The sequence below is a fragment of the Saimiri boliviensis genome, chromosome 4 (genome assembly GCF_048565385.1).
Source record: "Saimiri boliviensis isolate mSaiBol1 chromosome 4, mSaiBol1.pri, whole genome shotgun sequence".
Classification (NCBI taxonomy): domain Eukaryota; kingdom Metazoa; phylum Chordata; class Mammalia; order Primates; family Cebidae; genus Saimiri; species Saimiri boliviensis.
The window spans coordinates 147,970,533-147,997,904 of NC_133452.1; the positions used below are offsets into that span (position 1 = coordinate 147,970,533).

At 35.1% G+C, this 27,372-nt stretch overlaps 1 protein-coding gene and 1 non-coding gene across 2 annotated transcripts in view; both read right to left on the bottom strand.

Moving 5' to 3' along the window:
• The window catches only part of LOC101045670 (uncharacterized), a 292,425-nt gene that overhangs the window by 29,705 nt on the left and 235,348 nt on the right, over positions 1–27,372 (bottom strand). The gene's annotated exons all lie outside the window — the stretch shown is intronic.
• On the bottom strand, positions 25,980–26,143 carry LOC120361162 (U1 spliceosomal RNA). The gene has a single exon (XR_005577515.1). It is a non-coding gene; the product is annotated as a U1 spliceosomal RNA (small nuclear RNA).

Consider the following 27,372-nt stretch of genomic DNA (forward strand, 5'->3'; position numbering starts at 1 on the left):
ATTTGAAAGTGTATAGCACCCCCTCCTTTACTCTCTCTCTCTCCTGCAGGCCATGTGAAGTGCACTTACTTCCCTTTCACCTTCCACCAGGATTGTCAGTTTCTGAGGCTTAACCTGAAGCAGAAGCCTGTATCACTGACAGAATCATGAAACAATTAAACCTCTTTTCTTTATAAATTACCTAGTCTCATGTATATCTTTATAGCAATGTGAAAATTGACTAATATAAAAGATATCTCATTAATATCTGATGACATTCCCAGCATCCAGTTGAGGCAGAAGGAAATCCACAACCTAGGAGTAAAAAGCACACACCGTAAAGCAAGACCCAGTCCAGACCAACATTAACAAAGGCTAAACCTGGCCTGGGAAAGGTTCACATTGGAGACTGCATTTAGAGGTTGAGATCCCTCAAGTTAGAGGAGTTTAGGACATACCTCAGATTTTTCTCCATTTTATGCTAGCGAAATTTAAAACCAAGAAATTCAAGGTGACCATTCAATAATTTAACTATCTGATAAAACAAGAAGAAACACACTTCATGGAAAGATAATGGAATTCAGAGTTTATACATATTAAAATATATAATATATGAAATACAATACATCCAAAAAGCAAAAAAAAAAAAAAATAGAAAAGAAAATCAGTAAAAGGAGGCATCAAGAGAAAAAGCAGTCAATAAAAATCAATCTTGAGATGGTTCAGGTATTATATTTAGAAAACAGAGCCTTTAAAGCATCTATTTTAATTGTTTAAAGAACTAAGAAAAGCATGTGTAAATAAATTTTAAAATATGTGATTCTAATGAGTAGACTGATAAAGAATCTCAGCAGAGAAACAAAAACTATGAAAAATAACTGAATAGAAATTCCAGAAATAAAAACTATGATGACTGAAATAAAAAATTCATTGACTAGGCTTAAAAACAGATTACAGATGTTTAGAAAAAGGTACAGTGATTTTGAAGACAGATCAAAAGAAATCACTCAGTTTGAAGAACAGAGAAAAAATACTAAAGAAAATAAAAGCAAACCAGAAGCATATAAAATATTAAATAACATAACATAAATGCAATTAAAGTTGCAGGTAGAAAAGGGGGTGAGATTAGTACTGAAAAATATTTTAATAAATGATGACTGAAAACAACCCAACTATGTTGAAGATCACTTCTTACAAAGCAAAGAAGAATAAAACCACAAAGAACTTTACCTTGACAAATCAGAGGCCACAGCTGAAAACTAGAGATAGATAATAGAGATTTAAATCAACCAAGGGAAAAAAGACACATTATGTATAGGGAAAATGGATGCAAATGACCTCTGGCTTCTCTTAATAAACAAAAACAGACAGAGGCCAGATGATAATACAACAGTATATATAAACCCTGATTTCTGGGTGGGTTGTTTGAATAGTCACAATGTGATCACAAACTCTGTAAATACAGATGTTATTTTTAACATTTATTTTTATGTTTATATTAATAAACCATAGATTATACATTTGCTCCTGTTTGCAGCTTTTCATCCTTCCTGATATCTAGAACAGTCTTCTGAAATACTTACAAAAATAAAATTCTAGATCTAGAATCTTGTCATTTGGCCAAGTTCTTGATTTTTTTTTTTTTTTTTACTTTCCTCACCAATGAAATGAAGTACACGTGGTCTCTGATGTAATGATGGCTTGATTTAATGATTTTCAACTTTACAATGCATTTTGTAGAAATTGTACTTTGAGTACCCATACAACTATTGTTTTTCACTCCAGTACAGTATTCAATGAGTTATGAGATACTCAATACTTTATTATAAAACAGCCGCTGTGTTAGATTATTTTGTTGAACTATAGGTTAACATAAGTGTTCTGAGCATGTTAAAGTAGGCTAGGCTAAATTATTATGTTCAACAGGTTATGTGTTTTCAATTTGTTTTGACTCATGGTATTTTCAATTTATATAGGTTGATTGAACATGGCCCCATTGTAACTCAAGGAGTATCCATATTGGACCCAATTATTCCTAAGACAATTGCAATCTCTGAAACACAATACAGAGTAAAGAACAAGTACTAGAATGGGAATGCATAAGAAATCCAAGATTGAGGAGTATCACATTACATGAAGTTAATATTTTTACTTTTAAATGCCTATAAATAAGAAAACCATGATAAACATATTTCTGAACAGATTTTTTCCTTCACCTTTGTTTTATCCTGAAAGAGTACAATGCCAAAATAAACAAACATGACCCATCAATGTGTCCATCTTAGCAGCCAGAAAATCAACCCTCAAATGACAGAAAATGATGACGAAGCGTTTCTCATTTAGTGTCTAAAGGTAATAAACATATTTCCAGAACTTTTCTTACAAGATTAGTATGAAACTCATCTACCAGTTGGTATGATAGCACTACTAGAAGCATATTTACTAGACAGAGTCAGCGTCTCTCTTTATACAAAGAGAATGGACAAGTCAGATTTGTAGATTGTTTATTTCAGGTGACTCATGATGCGTGTGGCACTGCCTAGGTTTTTCCATTTATTTGGTTACTTGGTATGAGTCTGAGTGACAAACGGAGTGGTTAAATAATAGGAGAATATCAATGCATCCTTCCCTTTCTCTCTCTCTCTCTCCTCTCTTTTCTCTTCTCTCTCTGTCTGTCACACACACACAGACACACAAACAGAGCACCTCTATTTTCTGGGTAATTAAAGAAAGCTCTAATCCATATTGCAAGCAATGTCAGATTGAAATCATCTAGAAACACCTAAAAACCCTTGAGTAACACTTTATCACTATATTTGTCAAAACTACATCTTCACTTGTTATTGACAGTCTGGTGATCAAGTAGGCACAAGTTCACAATTCCAAGTATGTTATTTTCAGATTATCTGTTCATTCTTTCAGGCCTATTATTTTGCCCTTAAGTGTACTAAAAGAACCAAAAATGTTAAGTAGGACATTTAATCCACCCATCTCCTTTGCAGGAATGGAGACAGAAGGGAGATAAAACGAATGCACTAATTTTCACTGTAACAGATAAAACTTTTAAGATAGTCTAAAAGAATTATAACTAAGACAACTGACAGATAATATACTCAGATATTTTTAAAATAATTTAGTATATAGAAACTATGAAAATACAATAGTATCCTTTGATTGATTGATGGGAAAATTGAAGAAGTTTTAAAGATATATAAAGTGATTATAAAAAATTATTTCAAAACTTGTACATTGAAAATAATGAACTTAAGAAATCACTTTACTATTTTTAGCTAAAGGGTATTGCCATTAATTTAGCTTTTGCTAAATTAGCTCAATAGAAGGATATTTACAGTTTTTAAAATTGTCTATATCAAAAATGCTCAATTTAGGTTTACCAGCGACTTTTTGGTATGATATCTTCAACTTAGGCAGGAATTCACTTGTGGAAAGACATAAGCATTAGAGAAGAGTAAGCTAGAAATTGGCTTGAGGTTTACAAACTGAGGAAGATCAACTGGGGAATCAATTCACCCCCTGGAGTACTAAGAAAATAGCTGGGGAGGCTGTGCTCAGAGTATGAGAGGGATGGCATTCTGCTCAGCCATAATTCTCATAATGGCTAAGCAGGAATCTTAAGATGGGCAGCAGCTGCAATTTTGATCTCTTGAATTTTTATCTTGCAGGCTTTTAAGTCCAAGGTCATCTCATGGACACGTAGAGTTTAATGAATACAACACTCAATTGATACATATATTAATGAGTATCTATATATGGGAAACAATAGAAAAGTCTGGATTCAGAATTATAAGTTAACATTATATTCTCAGTTACCACAGGTAACTGTTATTGGGTTATTGGGTTGTTAGAGGAATCCATAGAGACTATGTGTTTCTATCTGCTTTCTGCCCATGAAGAAATTATTTTCTTGGTAGAGATTAGGATGTGTGGGGAAAGATCAGATGGAATTACTTAAAGGAGAAATCTATGTGATAAGTTGGGGATAGTTGTAAGAGCTTACTATAAGGTGCATAATTTAATGTTATTATTATAAGTGTTAACTAAGAAATATCAATATATTAACCAAGTGATAACAAGAACATGGAAAAGATGAATTACTCTGAAGAAAATTAACCCGATTGCTTAAAAGGAAGAAATTCTGAATATAACCAAATGATATGTCATTAGAGCTATCACATCTAATGACATATCACATATATAAAAATGCATAAAATACAAGAGAAGAATAAACATCATATATTAGAATATGTTCATTGAAAATAGGTAGTTGTCAGGTAAAAATCATAAATGTATTTTTCAATAAAGGAAAAAAACAAAGTGGACTAAAGAGGGTGAAAGTTGAAAGTTGTAGAACTAACTGGATATCAACAAGGATTTCTCAAGGGCCGAGAAGCAGAAAGATTCAGAAGGCACACAAGTGAAAAAAGAAATGAGCATTTATACAGAGAGGAGATGGACGAGCCCAGGGAAGGCTGTCATAAAATACGCATTGCATAATGCATGATGGATCAGTTCTATTATTTAACTTTCCAAAAGATGTAACAATACAGAGATATGCTAACCATCATAGTCAGCATTAATTTACAGTGGGAGAAATAATTAGAATCTCACTTTTTCTGAAAAATGGAGTGAAAATGTAAACAATGCTTCCCTCCAGGCAAGTGCTTTATCAAGTTGACAGGTGCATTTGAATTTCCATGGGTGGGGGATATAATAGGTTATTTATGTGTCATTTTAATAGAAAGACCCAACCATCAAGATGGACAGCAGACTTTATCAGTACTGCTGTTTGCAACTAATCCTCCAATTTAGTACCCCATGAAAATACCTGCAACAAAACCTGTCCATTTTTCTTTTATACTCCATTATGGAAAAATCAATATGGGTGCTATTCATCGCAAATCTCCTGCTTGGCGGGTGCCTGAGACACAGAATGTGAAAAAGCCAGACAGTTCAGCATTCTGTGTGGCAAAGCCCATTGCTTATGATTTTATTTTGCCACATTCTACCACCCAGAATGGCCCAGTTGGCCTACTATATGTTCCAGAATCTAATAGAGATCAGCCAGAGATGCTGAATCTGATTACTATAAAGGTAATTCATCTGGAGTTAGTTTTAGAGCTCAGACCAGGAGCTAATTTACTTCTCAGCTAGACAAATTTAATTTTTATCGCTTTTTATCAGTCAAATGTGATAACTGATAAATTCAGTAAATAATAATATAACCAAACCACACAAAAATGACACAATGACTGAATACTTCACTATTTAACCAAGTCATTGAAAACAGTCTGACTCTCTATTGCCCAGGAACATGGTCTTCATTTGTTTAACTTTCAAATCTCCTTGGCCAGGTTTAATATCCAAAATAAGATGTTAACTGGGAAACAATTCTACTGCATCCCAAAATAAATATGTATGAAAGGAATGTCCTGGAGTTCATGACTGTCAACTACAAAGCCATCCAAGACTAATTATCAAAAGGCTCAAAATTCAACACCTTCCCCGCTGAAGCACCTTAAAGGCAGAACATTTACATGATTCTCTGTTTTCCTCCAAATCACTAAAATTACATGTTTGTCTAGTATTTATTAGATTAATGAGTATTTAACAGAGCAAAAGTTCAAATATTTATTTTTGCTGTATGTTAGCAAAAGCTAGATTATAGAATAATATACCCAAAACCCCAAACAACTCATAAATGATTTCTAGCCATCAGTCTTTTAATTGACCTAAATTTAGATCAGCTGAATGTATTGCATGGAGAACTTGGGCAGATCAGACAGACTGGCTCACTCAACATATACGCCAGACACTAACATGTGCCTTCCAGGAACACAGGAGAGGAAAGCCTAAGACTGTATTTCTCAGATCCCCTCTTAGCCATGATCTCCCTTTATAAATTTTTCTTAAACTATCCATGGGACTTCTGTTCTCTGCAATTCATAACCCAAACCAATAAGAAATCCAAGGACTGCCCCAAGATTTTTTGCCCATTAAGTGATAAACCATCATTCCCATTTCTGAAATCACAGTTTTCTGTATCATTTTAGACTTAAAGGTTGGAATTCAAAAATTATCAGCTCATAATATTTCCTTATTAGCAACTTCTGTTACTTTAATTACTTTCTAAAAATCAAGGTTTATATATATATATATATATATATATATATATATATATATATATATATTAGGCAGAGTCTCAATCTGTTGCCCAGGCTAAAGTGCAGTGGCATGATCTTGGCTCACCGCAACCTCTGCCTCCTGGTTCAGCCTCCTGAGTAGGTGGGATTACAGGCACACACCACCATGAAGGCTAATTTTTGTATTTTTAGTAGAGATAGGGTTTCACCATATTGGTCAGACTGGTCTCAAACTCGTGACCTCATGATCCACCCACCTCAGCCACCCAAAGTGCTGGGATTATAGGTGTGAGTCACTGCACCCGACCAAGGTATTATATTTTATCAGTGCCTTTCTTCTATCATAGTAAGGCATCTACACATCCGCAAGCATTATCAGAAATAAGCCAATACTATTAACCATTAGGCATTGCTTCAATTAAATATTTATTGATTACACTACTGTATTCCAGGCACATTCACAAAGGATGTTATGTAAATAAGGACAGCATTCATAAAAAGCAAATTTTCTGCAACATTTGCATTATTTCCTTGATGTTTGATGTTGGAGCAAAGCAAGCAACCCTACATATATAGGCTTTTCCTGTTTTGATGTGGACAGGAGTGATCTGGAGCGTGGTCTTATGAGACCTGTTGATCATGTTTGATATAGGTAGAACAGCTGTGCCAAAGGACCAGAAGAAATTTATCAGTGCACTATTTTTATTGGGCCCAATTCTAAGGACTATTTGCTTCCAACAGTTCCTCAGGTGACAATAAAACGGATTCATTTGGAGGCAAATAAATTCTCTGATATAAACAAACTCTTTGAGAAGTGATGTTACCTCTGAAACTTTTTGATATGTAGAAATGTCTCATATCATATAAACACACATATTTTTTCAAGGGTTATATATATGCTTCTAAACCATACCAAACAATTGAGCAATTAATTGTAACTGTTACTCTCTGCTCTATGATTGTTTTATGTGTTTAATTTTTGTCTTACACTCCTGGCTAGTAAGTTTCTTTACTACCTACTTTATACGTCTTTATATCCTCCAAGGTATTTATTGCAGAGCTGGACAGAGCAAACAGCTCGATTAATGCCAGATTCACTGTCAAGGATATTTGGCACTTTCAATGATTTTTTTTAAAGAGTCAAGCAGCTTCATATTTCTATAATGTCTTATTAGTAGGATTTTAGTTTCACTGCCCCCTTGCAATGAACTGCAGAAGCTCTTTCATTAACAAGCCAACATTGCACATTCAAAACACAGCTTCCAGCAATATCAACTGGGGGAATCAATGTAACCTTGAAGAATTCATGATAACTGCAACAGTGCTGAGAAAGGGCACGTGATGAAATGTAGGGATAGAAGCTTTATTGATATACAAAAGATTGTACCTGAATTTTCATCCATTTTTCAATCATGACACCATTCAATCATTAGATATCATGCTATATTGCTATATCATTAAATATCTTACTCTGGATTTTCTGAGTAATTTTAATCCCTGCCTTTTTGTCATGTGAGAGATCAATATTCTCAAGGCCCAGGTGATGTGATTATTTGTAGGTAGCTGCTGTGTTTTATTTTAATGATTATTGGAATGCATGTGTTCCTAAGGAAAACTAATCATTTTCATTGAACTATTTTGACATCATTAGGCATAACATAGTGAAAATGAACATTTACTCGACTCCGACCAGAAAAATCAGGGTCTGAATGGCATTTTAGTCACTAACATTAAGCTGCCTGTGCCTAAATTTTCCCATTAGGAAAATGAAAATAATAGCTTACTTGGGATGTTTAGGCAAATATGAAACATGAAAAATGGAGTGAAATTAAGTCTATAGTTTTGCTTTTATTATCTTGGAATAATTATTCTTTTTAGAAACTAGGTAATTATACTTAAGTAATTTAGCAAGTGAATGTTATTAATGATCACAGGCTTCCAAAAATACAAAAACATTCAACGCATGACATTTAAGTTAGAATTTTGTTTACAGAATAATTTAGAGTAAATGTAACAAAGTGATATTTATAAGCTGATTGTTTTCTCTAGGCAGGATTCCAAAATAATCTGAGACTCATTCCACTGGTATTGACATGTGGTTTCTTTATATTAGATCTTGGGATTCCTTTCTTAAAGCAGTTGCCACTTCTGGGCCCATTTCTTCTAAATACAAATCTCAAGATTGAATGTCTCTTATATTTTACTTTCTATTCTTAATTGCATGCTGAATGCTGCTTTTCCTCTATTGGAAGCTACCTACCTTGGACCTACATGTGTCTGTGCAAAGATCACCAATGAATGTCTACATTCAAATTCAGTTTTAAGCATATTTTTTTAAATTCTGCTATATGACCACCAGCTTGGCTGCTTCCAAAATATCTGATCTTTCTTCCCTCTCCCTGATTTCTCACCACTCTTAAATTCTAAATTTCTTCAGAATTCAGAAATTGAGAGCACGGCATGAATGTCCTATCTCACCTACTGTGTAGGAGATTTCCTAAGGACACCCCACCTCATTGTGTCTTCTTAGTTTCAGGACTTTGGCACATATAAAATGAAATGATAAACAAAGTGTTCCTCTTTGATTTTTTAAAACTCATCTCCTCCCCAGTTTCATAGAGGACCATATTTGAACTATACACTCACACATTCAAGTAGAAACAATGAGAAGGAAAGCTGCATTTTGAAGGTCAAATATCACTTTTGTGTTTCCCTTAATGTACATCCTTAAGTTCATATTGGAAATAAGATGATTCTTTTGTCTTGGGGAAACAATTTTACTGGACCATTTGTGTACTGAAGGGAAAAAGTCATGGTTCTTTTTGAAATTAAGGCCTCTGAAAACATGTGAGCAAACTGCTGAATAAATGACATAAATTTTCGTCTTCGTTGGTACAGTTGTATTTTCTAGACTGTTTCCTGTTGGAAAACTGTCTTTATTTTTTATCTTCTTGAGTGGCATGGCAGTGAGGGGACAGGAGGTAAGCACTGGTCACTCCCTAGTGGGAAAGAACGCTAGTGTGGAGGGCCAGCAAGGAGATGTGGCCAAAGGGACATATGGGAAGGTCATGGTCTCGTGAATCTTTAAAAATAAGCTAAGCTACATTTAAAAAAAAAAAAAAAAAAAAAAAAAAAAAACAGCTAATTTTCTCCTATTACCCAGGGTCATATGAACAGATATCAGGAAGTCAAGGAAGAGAAATAAAAGTGTGTTTTATCTTCATGTCACATAAGGAGAGATAAATGTCTCCATGTTCTATTCATACACGAACCTTTAAAAAGAAATTATTCATAAGCACAGGCCAGTTCTTAATCTTAAATTTAGCCACTTATGAAATTTAAAAAATAGCAGCTATACTTTAACAATCATCAAAGAATAAGAAAATGTTACAGCTCAGATAGCAAAAGACACAGAACCAGGGAAATGTGAAGGAAGACAGAGTGCCCAGCAGTTTATAAAATGAAATGACAGAACCAATTAGTAAATGGAAATTCTGGGAATACCAGAAAACAGTATAAATTCTTCTACTGAAAGAACAGGAGTCAGACTAGATTTTTAAAATTCAAATACAAGCTGCTCTCAATGAAATAAAAAGCAATATGAAAAGGTCAATAATAATAGCATTTTTATTTATTGAGCACTTGCAATGTGCCAAATGCTCCTCTAATTGCTTCAGTGGATGCCCTCATCCAATATGTAAGTGGTATTATTGTCAGTAGCTGTTGAATTCTGCTCTTTCTGTCTTAATAGACCCAACTTTTATTAAGTTATCAGACTGACCAGTAAAGTGTTCTTGCTCCTGAAGATAAGATGTATTAGTCTACGGATGCTAAGTCTTAAACTGCAATAATCCTTTTGCAGCTTTGCATAAGACCAGTCTAAGGATGAAGCTAACAGATAGAGGAGACACAGCAGAGGGATTTCAAAGAAATTAAGCATGATACAGAATAAAGTCAAATTCATTTGAGTTGGATTCAGCTAAATGATCCTAACTGACGTACTCATTTTACAGATAAAGAAATGACAGTTAAGGAGGCATAGTCAGTATTTAAACTCTTCTAGTTTTTCTCCAAATTTGCACTTACATCTGGTATTATTATACTAAGAAAGATTCACAAAAGCATAACAATAGTATGTGTGGGAATTCCAAATGCATAAAAAATAGTCTTTGAGGCAAAAAGAAAAACATGAATCATTTCATATCCCTAAAAGATAAAATCATGGCCCTGATTGCTAATTAGCTCTGGAATTTTAAATCCAAAATTCTTAGATAAGTAAGAGAGCTATAACGTCATTACAGTAGAACTCCTAAACATTTATTTGAGTTTCTGATATTTCAAGTGTTCAAAACAATGACTTAGGTATTTTAATATGTTAATAAACAAGAATTGAATTGATAGATACTAAAAAAAAATCCGAACTGTAAATTCCACAGAGAATAATCTTTTTTTCAGTGTACATTAAACAGTCATAGAAATAATCATGTGTTAGACCATGAAGAAAAGCCTCAATAAAGTTTTCAGTGAAAAAATATACAAGACATATACATTCGCAGACTAGAATATGCTGGAAATTAATCACGTGAATTTAAATGAAAATTGTTTGGAAATTTAAAACTTAACACTGCAACAACAAATAGCATCTTCTAAATTCATAATAGGTCAGAAAAGAAATCAAAATCACAATATTAGAAAATAACAGTTGAATAGCATATAATGAAATATAAATCCGCAAATAATTATAGAAAGATTTATGAACACAAATGTTTTAAATGCCTAATTTAAAATCAAGTTAGAGGTGGGGCACAGTGACTCACACCTGTAATTCCAGCACTTTGGGAGACCGAGGTGGGTAGGTCACAACGTCAGGAGTTCAAGACCAGCTTGGCCAACATGGCAAAAACCCATCTCCACTAAAAATACAAAAATTACCCAGGTGTGGTGCCACATGCCTGTAATCCCAGCTACTTCAGAGGCTGAGGCAGGACTATCACTCGAACCCAGGAGGCGGAAGTTGCAGTGAGCTGAGATCATGCCACTGCACTCCAGCCTGAGTGACAGGCTAAGACTTCATCTCAAAAAAAAAAAAAAATCAAGTTAGAAAAAAGAAAACATAAACAAATATAAAAGTAAAAATTAAAGAAATAAAATTTATACATTAAACCATCAAGGACACATGTAAACAGGGCAAAGTAAGATAGATAATTCTTGCCTAATCTAGACAAGGGAGAAAAAATAGGTAAAAATAAATGTAATTTAATTTATAACAAGAAAGATAATGTGTCACATGTAGTGTCTAACTTGATTTTTAAATGGGCATTTAAAACATTTGTGTTCTTGAAACTATAAGGTATTTACAAATTTATATTTCATTTTATGTTATTTGACTGCTATTTTCTAAAATTGTGTCACATGTAGTGGAAGAAGATAAGTTCTCTACCAAGTTGTGCCTACTTCCCTCTGGGTTGACAATAATAGGACCTGTTTAGCCAATTGGTGCAGTAGGATTGCAGAAGTTTATTTACAGGGGGTGCTGAGGAGTGTCTTCAGGAGGTACTCATGCTAAAGGAAGGCAAGTCTTGTCCATTAACACAGCCTTGGTCAACAGAAAGAACTGGTTCTGGGTATAGCACGGTCTTTACTCATCCTGACTTGTCTTCAACTCCAGCCTCATGTCAATTCAAACTGAAGTCACATGCAGTGCCTCAGGTTTATTTTGAGGGTGTCTTAACCAAGTACAATGGTCAGGGGGCCACCCCAAACATCTTGAGTGAGATTCTTCTCTGCTGTTTCCTGGGTATCCTTATGAAGAGTATAATACCAAAGAAGACAGAAAGTTACCTCTTAATTCCAGTTCCCCTAATGATTTTGTGTCTTGAGGACACTCCAACTTTTGAATTTGCATCAGTGATCAGAGGGAATTAGCAGCAATCCCAAGAGAAATGGCATTGGCTAGGAGATAACGAGCTTTGCAAGAGTGGTATTCAATGGGGAGGAAGGGCCAGGAGCACACCTGTCAGTCCTAGAAGGCCAAGGCAGGCAAAAGGTAACATCAGATGCCATGAATTGACATGTCCTGTTTCTGAACACCCAGAACTCCCTGAGGGTATGCAGAAATAACTTATAGTATTGTAGGGGAGGAGGTTATCATGGCAAGAAAGTGTGTACAATAAACAAATACAGGTCCTGAAAATGGAGGTGTTTTTTATTAACGTAATGACATCAAACTCTGTCACAACATTTATAAGTCTCAACAAAGATGAAAATCTTCTGAGAAAACATAAATCTCCCCCAAATGAGCCAAAGAAACAAGAAAAAAACTGCAATAACCAAGAAAGAAAATAAACATATTATCAAAATTATCTCAAAAAAGCTCTAGGCAAGAGCACTTTATTAGTGATTACTATATAATATCTTTCAAAAATGAAATTATGCTCATATTTAAACATTTTCCAGTCACAAAAAGGTAATTTTTACAGAAGTAGTATAATCATAAAATCCAAACCAAATATAGATTAAAGAGAAATAATAGTACAAATTCCCTTATTACTATATGATATTTTAAACCTTAATAATTATTAGGGAAAGTATTTGGTAGTGTAACAAAAGAATTTTCTCCCTCAACCAAGTAGGTTTCTCTTCAAAATACGAAATTATTTCAGTAATGGTAAATATATTACTGTAGTATCTACAGCAATAAGCTGAAAGAAAAATATATTCTAAAACCTCAATAAAATTAAAAGATATTCAATAATATTCTAAAAATACTTCTCATTAAATTCTTAAGAAGAGTTGCCAGGTGTGGCTCACGCCTATAATCCCAGCACTTTGGGAGGCCAAGGCAGGCAGATCACTTGAGGTCCGGAGTTTGAGACAAGTTTGGCCAACATGGTGAAACCTCATCTCTATGAAAAAAAATTTTAAAGTAAATTTTTAAAAATCAGGCTGGGCACAGTGATTCATGCCTGTAATCCCAGCACTTTGGGAGGCCAAGGCAGGTGGATCATGAGGTCAAGAGATTGAGATCTTCCTGGCCAACATGGTGAAACCCCGTCTCTACTAAAAATACAAAAATTAGCTGGGTGTGGTCGTGCTCGCCTGTAGTCCCAGTTACTCAGGAGGCTGAGACAGGAGAATCACTTGAATGCAGGAGGCAGAGTTTACAGTGATCCAAGGTCACACCACTGTACCCCAGCCTGGGTGACAGAGCAAGACTCCGTAACAGGAAAAAAATTAAATAAATAAATACAAATAAATTCTAAGTAAAGTAGTAAGAAAGGGACTCTTATTTAACATAAAAATAATTATTTACCTTAAATCCAGAGCCAACATAATCCCCAGCAATGAAACACAGGAGACACTTCAATTTAAATTAAAAAGCAACTAAGTGATACTTGTTATCACTAGTGCTGTTTAAATTTTTTATAAAATTAAGGTAAATTTCATTCAACGAGACATGAACTAAAATGAAGGAATAAAATCACTGGAAAATAAGAGGTGGGCAAGAATTGCCTTATTCTTCCAGAAAACTAAAGGGAATAAATAGAAAAAAAAAAAAAAGGTCTATTTTTACTTTAGCCACAGAGTATAGAAATCAGATACAATACAAGCATCCAGTGAAATCAATAATTTTTTCATTTAAGAGAAAAGGCAGATAAATGATCTAATGTAAATATTTTATTTAAAGTAAATTTAAAATAACTAGGGTGTATTTTAAAATGTATCCAACCTGTATAAGGAATACAATACTATTTCCTTGAGAGACATAAAAAAGAAAATATTAATTGATTAATACGCTTGGGATACAGAATGCAAGTTATAAATGTTTTGGGGATTAATGTTGTTCCTAAACTAGAAGGTTATTTTAAAAATATATTCACAAACTAAGTTATACAGGCAGTTCTCACTCTACATAGAACTTGGTTAACTAAAACTTAGGTATATGAGAGCAATATCCTTGCTTTGGTATGAATCTCAATTAACTATGCGAAAGGAGGACTGCTTTTAGTTTTAAAGCAAATCCAGTTAAATTCCTGACAACATTTTTCTTTCTAACCCTGACAACATAGTCCTAAAGTTCATCTAAAAGAAAAAATAGGCAAACATATGTAATAACTTTCAAATGGCAGAACAATGAGGATAGGATTATATAACTACACAAAAAAATTAGCAAAAAATATTAAAATATTATGGTCTACAAGAATTGTTAATGGACATGATAAACTACTTATAATTTAGTTTGCTTCTTTTTTCTATTTGAGAGTTAGTAATTTTTTAAAATTTATCAGAGATCAGTATAGGACTTGGTGTATATATATGCAAAGCAAGTAAATTATAAAGGGGTGTGTGTGTGTGTGTGTGTGTGTGTGTGTGTGTGTGTGTTATCTTTAATATCAGAGAGACGCATGACTAATAGAGAAGAGATTCTTCACTGGATTCTCATGATACCACATGCCAAAATAAATTCCTAAGAACGTAAAAGTCTTAAATGTTTAAAGTAAAGCTATTTTTACAAATTAGCATAGTTTTTAGACTATTTAGTTTTGGAGATGAAAAAAGACTTCAGAATCATAAAAGCAATGAAATTCTGAAAGAATTCAGAAAGAAAAACTTTGTTTACTAAGAATTACAGCTCATTTGAAAATCCTAGTTATTATTAAAAGGTCAGTGACAATGAGAAACATGTTTGTAATAAAAAAAAATATAGCAACAGAAAACTAGTATAGCTGAGGTCTATAATAATCTCTGAAAAATTTTTAAAAATTACTAATTCTCAAATTTAAAAAAGTGTCATAAGTGAATAATTCACAGAAGAAATACAAATAGGCATTCAATATGTGGAAAACTTCAGGTTCATAGCAATAAAAATACAGATTAAGATAATAGCAACTTATTTCAAATTAGCAAAAGTTTTTTTTTTTTTTTTAAAGAGTGATACTGAGTGCTGGCAATGATGAGTTAGAATGTATACTTCCCTATGCTGCTAGTGATAATATAAGCTATTATGTTCCTAGAGAGTAGTTTGATTTCAGGTCTTCCAAACTTTTTGATCTTTTGACTCGCTGATCATATTTCCAGAAAATGAATCTAAGAAATGTATCACATATGTGAACCAAGAGTTATGTATAAAATGTTGTTTAAAATTTATAAAGATATAAAGTTAAGAATAAATCACTTAAGTATTCAATAATGAAATATAAATTATATCATTGATGGTACCTTCATGCAATGAACTATTATACAAATATTAACATAGTTTCAAGATACTTTAATAATCCTGGAAAATGTTCTAGGCATATTGAAATATATATTTATGCATATGTAGAGAGAGAGACAGAGAGAGCAAGTGAGGAAGGGAGGGAGGGAAGGAGGGAAGGAGGGGGAGAGGGAGAGAGAGAGAGAGAGAGAGAGAGAGAGAGAAGATGAATTCCCCGAATCACAAACATTTGCAATTTTCTCAATTCTGTGGAATTTTGTGTCAACTGAGTATGACTGTGATAAATATCTCTAATATTTTAAGTCCTTTCCTGGGGAAGATACACTGACATTAGCTATACTATCATGCACACACCTTTGCTAGTTCTTTTTTCTTTACAAGGCCTCTGACCATTGCCCATAGAACTGTTGTTCTGTTGTCTTCTCCCTATCAACTGTCAGACTTTTCTTAACATTGTCTTCCTGGACTTTAAACACCATCTCGGTGATGATAACTCTCAGATTTATATCACTTTTCTATACTTTCCTCCAAGCTACAGACTGTGGATTCAACTGTCTATGTGACATCTGCATATTGACATCTATTAGGCATCTCAAGTTTAAAATGGATGGAACGGAACTACTGATATTGGACAACCAAAATTTTGGTGAGATTATAGATCATTTTTATTTCCTCCTGTATACTTTGATATTACTCTCCAACATTTCCTAAAACAAGCATGTATTATATTTACAATCAGAAATTCAGTAAAGATCATTCCAAAATAAATATCTATCTCAAGAAACAAAGGTCCTCACTTTGACGCACATGAGCGTATTTGCCCAGTTTAAGAAAGAAATCCTGTTTCTTTAAATTCAAGTTCTGTGTTGGAGCCACCACTGGGAGGTTGTGCTGAATTTCCCCCATTAAGCAATTTCCTAAGGAGAAACCACCTGATCAAGCACTCACTGCACCATTTCTTCAGATTTTTAATTTCAAAATATTTCACTTGGCAGAGGCAGACCAGGGAGCCCTGTCAGTGACTGCTGGTATTTGGCAATGACAGTGGAAACACAGGAAGGAACCAAGCACAGAGCAAGCCAGCACACTTTAATCAGCTCCTAGCAGTGGAAGAGCCAAGATTTACAAGGGCCTTGCACCCCTAGGTATAAGCAAAGTGACACACTCCAGTGTAGCTGTGAGGTTTTATAGCAGTGTTATCACTCAGAGAACAGAGACATAAATGCAGAGGGGTTGGAAGAAAAGCACATAATGTTTTCACACACTAAGCTTAATTTCAATATTGTTTCATGCTCCTGGGGCTTCATTATGAATGACTGTAAAACTTCATCGTTTTGAAAATTAGTGGATTGCAAGGAAATTGCATCTTTGATGACTCTGGTGCAATGGGTTGATACACTGGTAGCTTGGCCTCACACCAGGGCATGCTAAGTTTGCCCTAGTTTCAGGGAAAAGATCTGCAGAAAATGACAAAAGATAACAGAAAAGTTCTTCTTTTCTTTTGCACCCAGCACAAATGAAATTTAAAAAGAGAAAGAAAAAACAAAACAAAGGAAGAAAAAAAAGAAATGCACAATGACAACAATATTCTAAGGAGTTATGCCTGTAATTTAAAAGTAGCTCTAGGGTATTGCTAACTTACATGACCAGTCTATGCTGTATGGGGGTAGGGTGACACATGTAGCATTTGAACTTGACAGCATTAGACAGATAATGTTTCTGTAGTCCCCCCCATTTCTGACAATTTCTTGTTGTATAATATATTGTATCTACAGCTGTTCTACATTCAGTGGCCATAAAATCATCCATTTGTGTAATCTCAGGGCAAAAAGCACCACAAAGAGAAGCAATGGGACTGGGAAAATGATCCATCTTCATTTATGCATTTAAAATTTTTCTCACTGTGAAAGCCTGGTGAGGTGGATATCTTCTTGTGAAAACCACAGAGAGCCAGCTGCCTCTTCCTAGTCCAACAAACATCAGTACAGACAATAACATTAAGGATTCATAATCCCACATAGAAGTACACGACATTATCCTAACTAAATTTTGTCTTTTTACAACCCCAAGACTTATTAATACATGGGATAAAAAGCTATGGGAGCGTGTGTGATGTATATTGTATTCCAGCTGTTCAATTTGGAGGCTTTTGTCCCAGATTCATCAAGTTCTGGTGGAAATAAACAGAATGTGAGTATCTGATTCTTACAGTTTTTCTAAGCATGCTTTTTTCATTTCTCCTTTCTTAAATGCCAAAAAGATTGCCTAAATCACAAACATTCCCAATTTTCTCAATTCTATGGAATTTTATCTCAACTGAGTGTGTCTTACCTCCAGAGTATGATAAATACCTCAAATATTTTAAGTCCTTTCCTGGGGAAGATACACCAACATTAGCTATACCATCACCCACACACCTTTGCTAGTTTCCTTTTTCTTTACAAAGCCTCTGACCATTGCCCATAGAACTGTTGTTCTGTTGTCTTCTTCCTGTCAACTGTCAGACTTCTCTTAACATTGTCTTCCTGGACCTTAAACACCATCTAGGTCAGGCGTCCCCAAACTTTTTACACAGGGGGCCAGTTCACTGTCCCTCAGACCGCTGGAGGGCCGCCACATACTGTGCTCCTCTCACTGACCACCAATGAAAGAGGTGCCCCTTCCTGAAGTGCGGTGGGGTGCCGGATAAATGGCCTCAGGGGGCCGCATGCGGCGCGCAGGCCGTAGTTTGGGGACGCCTGAATTCTAGGTGATGGCAACTCTCGGACTTTATCACTTTTCTAGACTTTCCCCCCAAGCTACAGACTTTGGATCCAATCGCCTGTTTGACAACCACACATTGACATCTGTTAGGCGTCTCAAATTTAACATGGGTGGGATACAACACTGATTTCCACCCCACCCTGCTCCTTTGTAAAGGAAGTTCCCCGGCCTTCATCATCACTGCAGCACATGGTGCTTGCTACAACATCCACCAGTTGCTCAGACCTAATGCCTGGGTGCCATTTTGCACTTCTTTTTACTTCACATTCTAAAGCCATTCAATCTGTCAAAGCTAGTTCACAGAGACTTTTGGAATAGCTCATTCATTTACTGTTCTTTAAAAATTGCTCTCCTGTTACTCTGCTCCTCTCCAAAGAGTCAGAAGAGATACTTTAGAGAGTCTTCTGGTCATTGAAGCAACCTACTTCCCGGTCACTGCATGCTATGCTGAGATCAACAGCTGATGTAACTGACAACATGATTCTCCGTCTGGTTAGAGGTTAGTGGGGGTCCGAGGATAACAGCCATCCCTCAACTCTTTTTGAGACTGTGTGACCCCTCCAAGTTTCTGCGATTATCTTCATTCAAGCCCTGGCCTTGTGATTTTATTGAACTGTTTTCAAATTCACCTACTCTTTCCTCTATCGTCTTAATTTTATTATTGACCCCATAGAGTAAATTTTCATCTGAGTTTTCAGTTCTGAAATTTTCACTTGGTTCCTTTTTGCAATTCTACTTCTCTACTGAAAGTGTTTCCATTTATCCCAGACTTTACCTTTACTTCATGAAGGATGATCGACGTAGATGATTTAAAGTGCCTCCAAAACACGAGTCACCTGAAAGTTAGCATCTATTGACTATGTTTTTCATAAGAATTGAGCCTGTTTTCCTGGTTTTTGTATATTGAGTGACTTTGGATTGTACTCTTGAGTTTTCAGATACCTCTGGAGAAGGTGAATGTTTGCTTTTGTTTTTGTTTTAGCAAAACAATCAACCCAGGCAGTTCTGCCTCAGCTTTTGGTGGTGGTTCCGATGGCAGTTGAGCTCTCTTCGACATTGCAGTGCTGTTTGGATCTACTGCATGTATGTGCCATCAGTATGGTCCACAATTTGGACTTTATTCTTTACTTCCCAAAGCTTTGGTATTGTTCTTTGGATTTGTTCCATGCATGCACACGTTCGTGGTGAGCTCAGAATTGTGTCAATTCATACACAAGATACCTCCCATCCCAACATACGAACATATCTGCACACCCTCTTCTGCAAAGCCCATTTATTCTGGTGTCTCTGTCCAGAGCTTGAGATGTTCTCTCAGGGTTTTTGAGGCCTCTTCTAGATATCTCATATACATATAATGACATAATATATAGTGTACTGACTTTTGTTGCTGTGTAACAAATTACTACAAATTTAGTAGTTTACAGTAATACCCATTGTTGCCTCGAAGTTTCTGTAGGACAGAAGTCAAGGACAGTTGGGTCCTCTTTTCAAAGTCTTAACATGCTATAATCAAGGTGTTCAGCCAGACTGTGTTCGTATCTGGTGCTCAACTAGGGAAGAATCCATTTCCATATTTATTCAGGTTTTTGAAAGAATTTGGTTCCTTGTGGTTGTAAGACTGAAGTCCGTGCTTTGTTCCTGGCTGTCCGTTAGAGCCTGCTTTTACCTCCTTGGGCCTTACCACAGGGTCCCCTGCATAGGCAACTCAGAACAGGTTTCTTAAAGATCAATAAAAGGATCTCTATCACTTGAAACCTCTCTTTTCACATAAGATCTGGACTAGGGCCCACCTAATTAGCTCAGACCCACTCAGGGTCATTTCCCTTTTGATTAACCTAATTACATTTGCATAATCTCTTCACTTTTGCCATATAACATAACCTAAGCACAGCAGTGACTAACTCATCATATTCACTGGTCCCTGCTAAACTCAAGGCTAGGGATTACACAAGATGAGTGCACCAGGAGGAGGAATTTTAATAGCAGTCTTAGGATTCTGCCTACCACAGTGATATTTTGCATGTGACATCTTTCATTTAGCATAATATTTTTGAGACTTATTTGTCTTCTATTAGGTTTTAGTAGTTCATTTCTTTTTATTGGTGAATAAAATTAATACACTACATTATGTTAACCCATTTACCAGTTGATGAAAATTTAAACTATTTCTATAATTTTGGCTATTGTATACAATAACTTTATAAACATTTATGTAAGTGTTTTTGTTTTCCTAGGTAGATAGATGCCCAGGGGTGGAAATTCTAGGTTGCACAATAAATTTAAAGATAAGTAAGTCTTAGTAAAGGGTATAGTTCCTGGACTTATATACCCTGATTTCAAATCCTAATTCTATTCTTGCTAGCTGTGTGGTCTTGAACAAGGTATCTAACCTCTGTGCTTCAAGTTTTTTATCTGTAATGCTTTCCTAATGCTATGACTCTGAGAACTAAATAATAATCCATGGGATCTACTTACGCATAGCTTGACACAGAGCAGACACTCTAAACTACCATGGCTACTCATTCTGAAAGCCCAGTAGGCATTCGATATGTATTTGCTGATTGACTAACAGGTTGAAGACTCTTTCTCCCAAATAATCTATATGATATATACAGTTTCTGAGTCTGCTTTCCATGGAACTATGGTTCAGATTTTTTCTCCCGTTTCTTAGTGACATGGCCTATGTTTGGGGATAACTCTATGATTGTTTCCTTTGCGAGGATTTGTCAAATAAACTGATACCCTCAAAGATTTCCTGATAAACCTTCCCCTTTCTCTTCCGAAATAACAAAGATAAACAACAAGATATTCCCATTTCTATAATGACTTTTTTTAATGGAAGTTGACACACTTATAATTTTGTTCCCACATGGGATTTTTGATATTCTGACCTGTAACATCAAATAAACCCTGAGGTTTTTGTTTTTTTGGTTTTGGTGTTTTTTGAACTACAGGCTGGTGGTCTGTCTGGGATATAGTTTATGTGTGAGGGAAAAATAAAATTTTATTTGCTGCCTGCAGACTAAATTCTTTTAAAGAAGAAAGTTTATTGATGTTGTAAGCAACATGACGCCTTCTTGGGATAAAGGATGACCTGGACTCCAGCCACCTCTCCCACCTTCCTCTCTTTTGTCACATTCTTTTAATTAAGAGATCTGCTGATTAAAGTTCATTAGCTGGCACAGTTCTTAGTTTTAGCAAAATAAGGTTATGTTTTAAGAAATCTAACAGGCTCAAGATGTCACATTAAATCAGAGCATCTTTCTTTTTTAAAGTTTCATCATTTAGGTAGCATATTAAACCCTTAACATTTCTTCAAATTATTCCCTTAACTATGACCCAACAATATGATAACTGCACCTTCCTCTGTTTCCTGATTTTATTAAATATATAATTCCTATTGGAGGAAGGTCATAATAGCTTACATGGTATTTCTATATCTCAAGCTTATCATGGGACATGGTGTTTCTATATCTCAAGCTTATCATGGGGTAATTTTGTTTCCAGAAAGAATATAACTTGATTCCCCCTGAATTCAGATTATTCATCCTGTCAGTCACCATAGTTTTGTGAATCACCTCAGGAAAACAAATGTGTCTCTCAGACCAGAAAATGAACTCCATAAAGATCCTAGTTTGCCATCATCAAGGACCCTAGGAGATCATTTTCAATCTTATGGGTTGTAAAGAGTTTCCTTTGTTTAAAAGCAAACTGGGAGTTAAAAAGCAAGGAAGTAGGAAGTTCCTAAAAATTATATGAGGTCTTAGAAATAAAGGTGTCATAGCTATGTCTCCAAAGTGATGTTTAATAGGGCAGGGGTTTGCCACTGAGTAAATGAGCTACGGGAGGATTATAAACTGTGGTTTGTAAGCTTGAAATTTTTTACATTTTCATCTAGTTTCCCTGTTGTTCTAAGCACTTAATAAATTCTTTTGGAAATTCAGGCCTGCTTGAGCTACATTGAACTATTCGACAACAGCAGAATTTCTCCATACTTCTATTAGAGTTTGAAAGTGGAAGACAGCCCTGCATTTTAGACCTGCAGTAGCAGCAGTAACTCCGTTGAGAGCTCCTAAAAGGAAAATGACTTTGAAGAAGACACTTCCGGTGTCATGTGATTCAACCGTATCTGGAGATCACCTTCCGATGGTAAAATCTTACAGATTTTTTGTATGGACTAAGAAAGAAACAATTTTTTCATACCACCCTTCCCTAATGTGGTCACTGATGCTTCAACCCCTACCAAACAGAATTAATATTATGTTAATAATTATCTCAACTTGTTTTTTTCTTTTTTTCAAAATGTTTTTGATTTCTATCTATTCCAATAAGACTGTATGTTCTTTGATGTTAGGGATGTGACTTAAAATTTACTGTTTCTCACAAGGATTATCACATATAGTGCAATATACACAGTCAACATTTATTTTATTATTATTATTATTATTATTATTATTATTATTATTGAGACTGAGGCTCACTCTGTTGTCCAGGCTGGAGTGCAGTGGCATGATCTCAGTTCACTGCAACCTCCACTTCCCAATTAAAGTGATTTCCCTGCCTCAGTCTCCCAGGTAGCTGGGATTACAGGCACCCAACACCATGCCCAGCTTAGTCAATCTTTTTTAAAGGTAGACTGTAATCTAGATTGTTAAAAACTATTATTAATTTTTAATTTAATTGACTAAGTTATCATATTTGACAAATTACTGATCTTTGTCCTCATTTCTTTTGTGAAATATACCTAAATGTCATATTGTGCATTATTATCGGATTCAAATAGCTGTAATGGAAAGACACAGAACAAGGAAACTTAAGTCAAAAGACCAGTTTCAGTCTAGGCTTGGCCTCTTACAAGTAACGTAATCCAAGTCCTGGAGCCTCCTGTAAGTCTTCATTTAAGTACTAAATAGCAAAATAAAATATTCCTCTTAGAGTAGTGGCAATTCATTGAAACCACATATGTGAAGGTGCTTTATTATTTACAGTAGCAGAAGTAGTAGCAGTGACATCTATTAGCAACTAGAAAAGCGCTTTCATACATTTACCTGGAGAAGATGTTCTTTAATGGGAGCATTAAAAGCATTCCACGTTAAAAACTAAACTTCATAAAAGGAAGTAATATAGCATGTCTTAGCTGTATCTTATAATAATGTTAACTGCAGTATCCATGGTTACATTCACTGATATTAAATTCCTTATAGAAGTTTATCCTAAGGAGGGTCCCTAGTATTTCAAATAGAAGAAACGAAATAGTAATAGGGAAAATGGAATGGTTGATTTTGGCAATTTGAAACAAAGTAATTTTCCTTCTTCCTTTAAGAGAATATTGCCATTCAATACTCTCGTAAAAGAAATACATCATTCATGTATTTGATAATAAATAAGTGAAAAAGCCAATAATAATTTTTTTAAAGAAACACTAAGACTGCTCATGTCGTAGCTTCTCCAATGGATCAATTCTATTCAACAGAGTGTGTCAGGTTTTCAGCCTGCTGTTCAAAAGCCAATAATGTGCAATCCCTAAAAAGCATCATCTATGCTTCCGACAAAGCTTCCTTTCTTAAACTAAAACTGAATCTGGAAAGCAGTGCTAATATGTTTCAAATCTGGCTGCTTCACACCACAAAATCTACTGTGCTTTTCAAGACGATCACTTCCAAATATGCAAACAGCTGAAATCCTCTGCATACTTTTACTTAACCTACACTCTGCTTCAAATGCTGTTGTTTATAAAGCAATAATGAAAATAACAAGTCTATAAAGTTGTGCTTACTGGCAGGGGTTTTAAGCTCCCAGGTCTTCAAACTTGTAGCTTAAGCAATGATTTATATCTAGAGGAATTTTTTAAAAATGGAAGAAAAAAAAGAAGAGAAAAGGAGGGATCAATCTCTAACTTTATCTCTCTGTGTGTCTATATGTGTATCTGTGTGTCTAAGTATATATTAGTTATAAGAAAATACTGGGGGAAATAAGAAGATTCAGAAAAAAAGAAGCTCAAAGAACTTTGGCCAGGAAACCACTTAGCTATAGCAAAACAACCATGTGGTATCTACAAATATGCTGAAATCCCTATAGTGACACCAAATCAGGGTACTATTTAGAGAGTGGAAATTCCACATTTTTTACGTACATAGGAGGGAATTGTGGGTGTTATCCTGCTTGGAAGTGGGTTAAGGTACCTCTTGAAAATCTGCAAACAGTTTTAGTTTAGGTTACATGTTTATTTGGTATATCTGGAGGAGAGAGGTTAAGGAGGATTAGCAGAAAGAGCAAAATTTCTTAAGCATCTTTTGACACTACCAATTCATTAAAGAATCTTCTTCTAAAGGTAAATGGGCTGAAAACAGATGGACTGAGTGACCTCGTGCATTTTAGTGATATTTTCATTCTTGGGCCTTGCAGCCAACACACCAGCTTTTTATGCTACATATTTTCTTCATCAACAGAAGGGTATAAGCACTACCATAAAAATGTTATATTTTAAGTAAAAATGTAGATGTTTCCTATTAACATGAAGGTATGAAAAATAAGAGCTTGGAAAAGTATAATTATCATAACAGAATCAATTCCCTCTCCATCCCAAAAATCTTCAGTGCCATTTCATTTGACGTGACTATGTGGTATGTAACAGCAGAATAGCAGAAGAACTCATCATCAAGTTCAAGAGGAAAACAATCTCAAACTATCAGTCGCTTTTTGCTTCTTTCTTTGGCATTTGTTACTGAACTTTAGGGTTGAAGCCCTCTAGGATCTCTTACCCTAAAATCCCTTAGAGTTTATTCTAGGTGTTGGAGGGGGCAGTGGCAGAGGAAGAAGACTGAATTCTTCAGTCTTAACAAAAGAATATAGATCATGTGTACATAGAGAGCTCTTCATAAATTCCAAATAAACCAAATATCCTATGAAGTAACCTGATTTCTTGAAAGATATGAGAGAGCAATAGTATTTTTGTCTTTGTGAGATCTACCTGAGTGATCATGGGAACTTACAAGTGATTCCATTCTGCTGATTAAGCCTTGGGCCCCCAGCCAATCAAGAGCAGAACCAGAAATGACTTCCTCAGGAGGAAGACCACAACCCAGGTGTATTCAGTTAAAATCAACATTACTTGAATGTTTAATTTAGGAGAGTTCCTAGTCTAGCACTGGGAGGGAATCAATCACATATCCTGAATAAACAGGAGAAACAAGAAAATTAAAGAGCTTCAATGAGGAAGGAAAAAAATGACATCCAGTCCAAAAAATATACGATACAATCAGAATATGGTCAGTAGAAAGTTCTTACTTGCTCTGGATACACTGAGATAAAGAGGTTGGTTTCTTTCATTTATCAGGCAGACTCCAGTTACAGTGGAGCTGATAGCCAACCTGGCCTTTGAATGCAGAGGATTTTGATGGGAAAATGTTTTAGAAAGTGGGATTCCATAAGAGGCCCAGAGATAGAGAAGTATATTTGGGAAGAAGCAAATATTTGGGAATGTGAGAGGGTTACTGTAGTGCCTTGAGCTCTTTAGAATCAATACAGGTCTGTCCTCTACCCCTGTAAGAATCTGGAACATTGCTTCTTAAATTGGAGTCCAAAAATATATTTTCAGCAATCTCCAGCTCTCTGAGTTTTATTTTTTAATTAAAGTTTCTATTTCTGTGATTATATGTGGGGTGAAGAAAACATTCTAAAAATTAGATTATAAAGATGGTTGCAGAATTTTGTAAACATGATAAAAACCACTGACTTGGGCATTTTAAGTAGATGAACATTATGGAAACTGGCAAAGATTATTTTACCCATTTTAAAGAGGCAAATATATTTTTAAATAATGAAATAAGAATTTCATTTATTTATTTATTTTTAATTTTCAGGGGAAAGCAGAAACGCAGTTCCCCACTACCACAAATTACGCAGTCGAATTTCCCACCTTTGGGGAAATGGCAGGGGTCAGCACATCTGTCGTGCAATGGACAAGACTCACACTGGGAAAACCACCTTCGTGATTGTGGTATCTCCACTGCCAGGTAAGTATAATGAAATAAGATCTTTATTACATAACTCAAAGTTATTATGCTATGGTCTGCTGATTACCATGAGACTCTTCTCTATATTTTAAAAGATGCCCAAGATTTCCTTTAAAGGATATGGTAGTTTAGTCCTGGGCTATACAGGACTAAACTACATCCTACTATATAGGATGGAGATAAAGAAATGAAAACTACAGATATTAAAAGAATATATAGATACTAAAAGAGATTGTCTTTTAACTTGTCTCTATGGCAGTAGATACAATTTGGTTTACAAATTTAAAATTTCTTTGTTAATTTATAATATTTAACAATTATAGATGTGAATTAATATACATGTGGCATGCTTCAGCTTCTCTATCCCTGATTAGATTGTGACTATTTTTCTGAGCAGAATGCCAACAGTTTGAAGTTAACTACTTTTTGATCAAGATTAGTTAATTACTTTTACTTAGATTCTATCAATCTTTACTTTGGATTTTGCAATAATTAAAAGTATCATATAAACTTTAAAAGAAAGCTGAAGGTTTAAAGAACTACATTCTTTGTAAACATTTGTAAGAAACAAACTTACTGACATGGCTCATTTCCTTCTAACGGCAAAAGTGAACATGCTCTTCATAGTTTTTAAGTTTAATATGTGACTGAGACAATTAGAAGAATCCCAGAAGGAGAACATCAGGAAAATGCAAAAAGCCAAGGGTTTCAAGGCAACTTAGAAAGATCAACCCTTTGTATAGGGTAGAATTTATTTATTTCACAAATTATAAAATATTAAACAAAAAAATTAACAGAAATATACTTTTCATATCAAGAAATTAAATATAAGCAAGTATCTAAACCAAAGGGACAGATGAGTCACAGACTGACCCAGTGACAGGCTGGAGCGTGAAATGAGAGCTTGTCCAACAGCTTGCCTGAGAAGAAGCCAAGGGACCAGCCAGTAAACCAGGAACGAAATATAGATGGCGGCATGTGTCACTTGGCACAGTGCATGGTGACTCTGCTCCTGCCAAATGTGCAGCAGGGACAGTCACAGCAGCTTAGCTGTGTTTTAGGACCTAATCAAGGCATAAACCACAACTGCTGCTGTTGGCGGTTGACAAAACCAAACTGCTTTTCTAATTGGGAAGAGGAAAATGTGGGCAAAGAGAACAACCAACCAAATCTTATTGGGAGAAATGGAGTGTGACTAGGTTCCGTCACAAAGTTAAGCAAGGGCACATGTTTCACC